The sequence below is a fragment of the Malania oleifera genome, chromosome 3, assembly GCF_029873635.1.
Source record: "Malania oleifera isolate guangnan ecotype guangnan chromosome 3, ASM2987363v1, whole genome shotgun sequence".
Taxonomy (NCBI): domain Eukaryota; kingdom Viridiplantae; phylum Streptophyta; class Magnoliopsida; order Santalales; family Ximeniaceae; genus Malania; species Malania oleifera.
The window spans coordinates 2,956,431-2,964,303 of record NC_080419.1 but is presented as its reverse complement, the minus strand read 5'-3'; the positions used below and the strand labels follow the sequence as shown (position 1 = coordinate 2,964,303).

Genomic DNA, 7,873 nt, shown 5'->3' with positions numbered 1-7,873 from the left:
CCGGAGCTTTCTAAGCTCGATCACTTGAAGGACCTAAAAAGTTTAATAAATTACCAAGGTGAGACACCTCTCAGTAAGGAAAGAATAAAGTATAACAGTGTGTGGCAAACGAGTTTCAATATATATTAAATATAGTCGTTTCTTAATCCACCACAACAGAAAATACACATGCATATTCACGCACACATACATAAATATTTACCGATGAAAGTTCTGCTAGGACCAGAGGAGCCCATAGGTGGGCTTGATACACATGGGTGAGCACCAATTTGACCCAAAAGCTTAAGCCTATTGGGTCTTGAGCCCAACCATGTGTCGACACCCTAATTTTAACCAGGCTACCTTCAGGGGACACGATGTATCAAAAATTAACTTGAATCCCAAGAATGGGAGGAGTTGATCGAATCCCAGTGAATTCTTGAATGCTAATGAATTTTTGAGTCCCGATGAACTTTAACCGAGTCCCGATATTTTTAATTGAAGTCCCGATATTTCAATTGAACTCTGGTGAATTTTAATGTCCTGTTGAACTTTAATCGAGCCTCGACATCTTAATCGAATCCCGGTAAATTTTAATCGAGTCCCAACATTTTAACAAGAGTTTCGGTATTTTTGCATCGGGTTCGGTCGCTTCCAATTTTCGGAAATCAAGTTTTATTGTCAAACTCGGGTTTCCCTGTAGAGAGGACAAAATTGGACAAGAGAGATAAATAAAAAAATAATAAAATAATAAAAATTTCAAAAAATACCAATATATATATATATATATGAGTGTGTGTGTATACCTAAAAGAAAATTCAAAAAAAAAAATGACAAGGAAAGGCATGCACGCGGTTGGGAAAATATTCCCTCCCAAATGCCAATAACCGAACCACATAGGGGAAATTATTCTCCTGTAACTACCTTTGGCGTGAAGGCATGACTGGACTCTGTATAAAGAGAGTCTCGCACAGGCATGGAAAGGGGGAAGAGATAGTTCACTGGCACGCGCAAGGAGTGGGGGCCTTCACTGTTCTCATCTCGACCCTCTCACCATCTCTCTAGGAGCTCCCTATCTCTCGCTGCCCCTTCTTTCCACAACTTCTCCCACAAAACCGCAGCTCCACAGACGCAAGCAAACCTAACCACACTCAACCCTCAGCCCCGGCCTGCCTTCAGACAAACAGATTCGACAACCTCTCTCTCTCTCTCTCTATCTCCGTCTTTCACCATCTTCCCTCTCCTTCACCACCCACTTCTCCCATAGCCTCTACGGCCAAACCACAGACGCTGCGACTAACAACTCTGTTCATGCACCCCACGGCCGTGAACGCGACCAGCAGATCCCACCACCACAATCATTGTCTCCAATGTCGTTCGCAAGCACGATTCCGAGCTTCACGTCTCAGAGCTGTAACGGCAGACTAGCGGACTCAGAGCATAACTAGGTTTCAGGTACTTCGTCTTCATCCTTTTGATATGGTTTCGTTTCATATGGTTTCGTTTCTCACATGTGATTCCGAGCATCGATCTCACTTCTACTGCTGTAATCCGACGACGCTTCACTGATAATCAATATGCTCAAGCTCTCCTTGGTTTAAGGTCTTTTCTTTGGGTTCCTATTTTTCTCATACCCACACAGAAACAAAAAATCTGGTACTCTGTTTATTCGGTTGCCTCGGCATCTCCCATCTCGCCTCACGGCCTGCACTACACACCACAAAAAAAAAAAAACTCACACACTCCCACTTTCGAACCTCACGGCCACCCTCACTTCTCAGCTACCCACAACCACGGCAGCTCTCCGTTCCCTTCATGGCAGCAGCTCCAGCCCTGAACCCACTCCGACTGCCTAGCTCACCCAACTCCTCACACCATCAACCGCTGGCGATAACAGCGCCACACCAGCAGCCAAGCACTCCTTCTTTGATGAAGCCTGCCGTCATGCTCCAGCACGATCGTGATCTGTGGCTGCGGCCTGCCATGAAATGCTCACTGAGCTTGTGGAAACATCTTCGACAGCAGTGACATCCCCGATTTTTCTCTCTCACTTCTTTCGCGACCACACACAAGCACTCACTCACAGACTCGCTGTTTTTCTTCAAATCCTTCTCTAAATTCGGCTAATCCATCGATAAGCTTTACAAAAACGAGAAGGGTACTTGGTTTCGGGTGCTAGGAATGGAGAAAATTCATATGCGGGAGAGGGAGCGGGATCTGTGTCTGAGCTCGACAAATTGGTTTTGTCTGAGGTTTTAAGCTGGGAATTTCTGGTGGGTTTTTGTGAGGGAGATTGTATAGAGTACAGATATAACCAGTACGGGCATGGCGCCGGCGTAGATGGGGACGGTGATGACGATGAAAGCGGGGACGTCGCTTTTCACGGTGTCGCATTGGCAGGAGCTGGAACACCAAGCTCTAACCTTCAAGTATCTGATGGCGGATCTCCCTATTCCTCCTGATCTCGTGCTCCCCACTCAGAAAAACTTTGAATCCATGTCTGCGCGCTTCTTCCACTATCCCAATATGGCTTATTCTTCCTTCTATGGGAAGAAGGTGGACCCAGAGCCGGGTAGACGCCGAAGGATGGATGGCAAGAAATGGAGGTGCTCCAAAGACGCATACCCGGGCTCCAAGGGTTGTTAGCGGCACGTGCACTGAGGTCGCGACTATTCTAGAAAGCCTCCAGAATCACAAACTACTTCTTAGTCATCATCGATAAATGTTTCTGGAAGCAGTGGCGGAGCTGGGAGCTGCCAGAGCCTTCCGCTACATGCCTTTGGGGGACCTTCAAGGAGGCTCAGGTTCTGGGAACAACCCATCTCATTTCCACATGGAACCCATTCCCTATGGCATCAGTAATAATGATTAGCAAGTATGTTCATGAATATAGAGCTTAGGCGGGTGAGCATAGTTTCTTTGAAGCTTCGGGAAGCGACAGAGGTCTCCATACTGCCACACACGAAACACACACCTGAACACACCGTTAATACACCCTCACACACACTCTGTTAATACACTCACATTTACACTCACTGTTACACACACCATTCACACACACTAACTCACACCCTACAACACCCACTGGTACACACACACACCCACGTGTACATCACCCATGCACTACCCCACGCACCCTCTCTCACACACTTACACACACACTCACTCACGTATGCATGCATGCCACCCCTCACACACTCATTCGCCATGCGTTCATGTACCCTCCCATGTACGTGTATATACACGCACGCAATTTCTCACGTACACATGCACGCTTTCATACCCACCTTCACCTTCACACGTGCACATGCACACAACACTCATGCATTCACACATTCATAGTCACACATACACACATGCATTCACACACTCACACAAGTACATTTGTACTCGTTCATACATTCTAACACTCACCAACAAACAACACTTTCATAAATTCAAACACGTTCACACATACACACGCATTCACATTCATGCACATGCGTGCATGAACTCACGCACACGGTCACGTGGTCATGCACATACATGCGTGTCATTTCACACAAACACGCGTACGTCGACATTCATGCACCGTACATCATTCGCGCACTCTAACCTACACTTGAATACACACGACTCACGCGTAAGGCAACGCGTGTGGACTTGAATGGTCTCAACCAAGACCTTAAACTAGTTTTCCTCTGAATCGGTTAGTGTTTGACTAGTCCATCATTCCTCGAACAGGTTCACGCCGGTTTTCCCCATCTTCACTTGTATATTATTATTTAGATACCCAGAAAATTCATAATAAAATCACAAATTTCTCAAAAATCCCAAAAACATTTTCATACTTTGATTTCCATTGATTTTTTCTGCATTATTTTGAAGTTAGGGAAAAATCACAAAAAATCACAAAAGATGTTTTCACACTTGGAAAAATCACAAAAATAGGCACAGAAAATTATTTTCATCCCGAACAAATTTCAAAAACCTCCCGGAATACTATTTTTCCTACTTAGAGAAACCTACAGATTTCAAAACCCCCGAGAGCGTATTTTGTATCTTATTTTTGATTTTCCATCCTGATTATTGCAACAAAGGGTATTAACTCTTTGGAGTATTGGATTGCCCCGTTTTTTAGGGAATACCTAAATAGTATTTTCATTCTTTTGGTTTCTGAAAGGGAGTAATTTTGACACGCTTATTAGATTTATTTTGGGGATAATTTTTTATTAATCTGGTACCGTTCATAAGAACGGGTGCGTAGGGGATGCTAATACCTTCCCTTCGCGTAATCGTACTCCTGAGCCCGACTCTGGTTACGCAGACCGATTCTACCCCTAATAGGGTAGCGATCAAGTGTTCTAACCGCACTTCAAAAGGTTAGTGGTGACTCCTTCACACAAGTTTTCTACGAAAAATCACGTTTTCAAAATAACACATCCATTCTTCCCAGTTCGCAGTCATACCTACATTTTTGCCATAGAATGGCTTTATCCGGGCAAGGTCTGGGACGTCACAACAGCTTGGCGACTCCACTGGGGACACTTGAGAGTCGAGCCAATGACTAATTGAGGATTATCCCAAAATCCAAATCTAATGAGCCTTCGTGATTCCTCCTTCCTTGTTTTGTACACATTGTCCATATGATCATTTTGTTTGCAGGTACTTCGCGAATAAATCACCGTGAGTAATTGAATAAATGCTCGACTTTGCTTGTGTTTTCGTTATCTACTGAATGAGCATGTGATTATGTAAGAACCAGAACCGTGAAATAGGGGTTTAATTAAATAAGAGAGGGGTAAAAAGGTAATTAAACAGGCTTCATCGATGAAGCCAGAGTTTGTCGACGAAGGCCTCACATTTCTCGTCGATGAGGAGCAGGTGTTCATCAACGAGGAGAAGCCGAGAGGTATTGTGAAGTGCGATGAATTTCAGGGCTCGTCAACGAGGAGAAGCCGAGGGATTTCGAAAAATCGAAAATCCCAAGCTCGTCGACGAGGTCATGGTCTCGTCGATGAGAAGACTATAAGGTCTCGTCGACGAGGACACAATTCGTCGATGAGAAGTGGCCGAGTCAAAGGGCTATAAATAGATATTTTCATTACTTCTTAGCTAAGAAATCTCATTTTCTCTCTCTATCTCTCTAGATTTCTTTGCTGTTCATCATTTGATTTGATGATCCAAAGTTACCCTAAGGATCATGGAAGGATTCTCTACAAGTTCTACGGATCGGATTTTTGGTTCGGCCATTTTTGGGTTTTGGTGTAAAATCGAGGTAAGGCTCGGTTTTCAATTCTGATCTGGTAGTTTTGTAGAGAACAGTGTTGTGAGTACTTTCTATACTAGGATTTGTAGGTTTTGGAACTTGGTTCGCTGTTTAGGAGCCTTAGAGTTTCGGATTTGCCATTTGGGGGAAAGGTAAGGGGAATTGTGTTTATATCGGTTATTTTTGAAATCGGACTCTGTGGAACTGTAGTTCACGGTCCTGTGTGTGTTTTGACTACTCATTTGGGGGGATCTAACGGGGAAAATATGGGTTTTTCATGATTACAGTTTTGGGAAAAGGGGGTAATGGGCTACATCCCTGGTTTTGTTGAAAACCAAATGTATATGTTGATTTATACTGTGTTATAGGGATGGACGTGCCTTGACTTGTTTTAAACTGTATATGTTTGGAAAACCATGATTTTAGATTACCCAATGGGTGTGGTTTGTTTGGTTATATGAGCATGCATGTTTATGTTGTGTTTGGTTGAAATGCGAGTAGGAACGTGGTTCCAAATTTGTTCCAGGTATTGAGAGTGTCCGACTTTATATCCGAGGTCATATGAAATCGCTGGCCATAGGTTGGCAGAGTATCCGACTCTATATCCGAGAGCGTGAGCCTATCCCGGCTGATCACCGAAGGGTGTGGATCCACCAGTTAGCGTCGGTAGGATGCTATGGGAGTCTAGGACTAGCCATGTGCTGGTGGCGCCGTGTTCGCGGGTTGGCTACGAGCCAACGACGTATGTTGCGGGCCGGCTTCGGGCCTAAGGGTGTGACGACACCGAGATTACTGATCATGTGTGTGGACGTGTATGCACTGTTGTGAAATTAGTACTGGAACTGCATTTAACTGCGTGTATATTGCATCATGATAACACGTAAATACCACACACCGATATAACCGGCATTCTTCCTTACTAAGAGGTGTCTCACCCCTGCTGTACGTACATATTTTTTAAGTCCTTTGAGTAACCGAAACTAGCGTCCTTGTGTCGAGAGCGTAGTGGCCGGTGTATTGCAGGTAGCGCTTGGGTAAGTGCTAGGACTTGTGTTTTTTGGGTTGCCATTTTGAGACATGTTGGGCAACTAATTGTACGTTGTATGATAAAGCATTGTTTCTACTTTTGTATAGACTCTGGTATGGTACCATGCTTGTATAGAAAGACCTTTCTCCGCTGCGTATATTTTGTTGTGTTTGGATGTGTATAGAGTGCCTGGGAACCCCACGGGGTTAGACTCTCATCCTTTGTACTATATCTTTGGATGTTTTATTGGATATAGAGACAGGTTAGGTTACATTTTCACCCCTGGGTCCCATTTTCGGGTTCGGGGCGTGACAGATTAACTATGACTGTCCTGATGTAGCATAAGATGATAAGCATGTGATTACTTGTTTCCATGACTTGTGTGAATAAAGCATGTGTTTTAATCTGAATAATAGATGGATGTGGGGTAGAGGGTGTAGGCTGAAAACAATGAACCCAGACACTCTCACAGCTCTATACCCGGGTTTTCCTTTGCTAGGACTAGAAAGAAGTGTAATAGTGTCAATTCCCATGCGGCATGGCCTATGGGAACTAGCGAACCACTCCGCTCAGTGTGAGCTTTGTCCGGACCTTTATGAGGGAAGATAAAGTTTCAATCTGAGGACCTTTTTCAATAGGGATTAGATCTTAACCACACATGATTGTCCATAATCCCTTGCCTAGGGTAGAGCCTCAGAGAACCCTATGTACATACTTACCCCGAGGTTGGGGCAGGAACCACATCCTTCTCCACAAGTGATAACTTATGTATGTTGTACATATGTTTTGAAAAATGCTTTGTGTTGTGAATATCCTGCATCCATTTTGTGCATTCGTATCACTTGGCCAATCTTTTGGAAAGAGTCCAATTCATTTTTGGAAAGACAAATTTCCCAAAGTACCCTGTCAAGGGGAGAACAAATTATTCCCGAGATCACTAATGAGTGTGGTTTTTCTTAAAACCTTGGCCAAATGATTACTTAGGTTGCATTACATGCATACATGCATGCATATTCTCCTCCGATGAGCTGGTAATCACATTTCAATTTTTTGTAAAATCAGGTCGAATCAAAGACCGGAACTCCAAGATTGAGCCTACTTCTACCCACCCTTACAATACCAGAAGCAAAGCAAAAATCATGGCGGAACACATAGAAAACCAGGTCCTGGGCATAGAGCAAGGACAAGAGGAACTAAGTAGTCAGATGAAAAGAATATTGGAGCTACTACTAAACAAAGGAAAGACAGTCCAGGATCAGGATCGTGAAGAGGAAACAGATCCTATTCATCAACCAGGCTTCACACTGATTCAGGGGTAGTCATCAGGACCGCCACCATTTACCTCAGAGAGACCACCGCCTGGTGTGCCCCCTTTTGTTCTAGCAGCGACGACTTCGGAGGGAATACCTTCATTAGCAGTTGTGGGAACAAGGAAGACTACAACAGAATACCACTACAATGAGCTCAAAGAGCTGTAAAGAAGGGACTCGAACCTCCAATACCACCAGACCCTCAAATTACTGCTTGGTGCCTAATGTAGTCCTCCCTCCAAAATTTAAAATACTTGATTTTGAGAAGTTTGATGGGACTACATGCCCCTGAACCCACCTGCGCCTGTT

General features: G+C 44.2%; 1 pseudogene; it reads left to right on the top strand.

Moving 5' to 3' along the window:
• The first annotated feature begins 2,319 nt into the window (after positions 1-2,319).
• Positions 2,320-7,573, top strand: LOC131150400 (growth-regulating factor 3-like; annotated as a pseudogene).
• Positions 7,574-7,873: the final 300 nt, after the last annotated feature.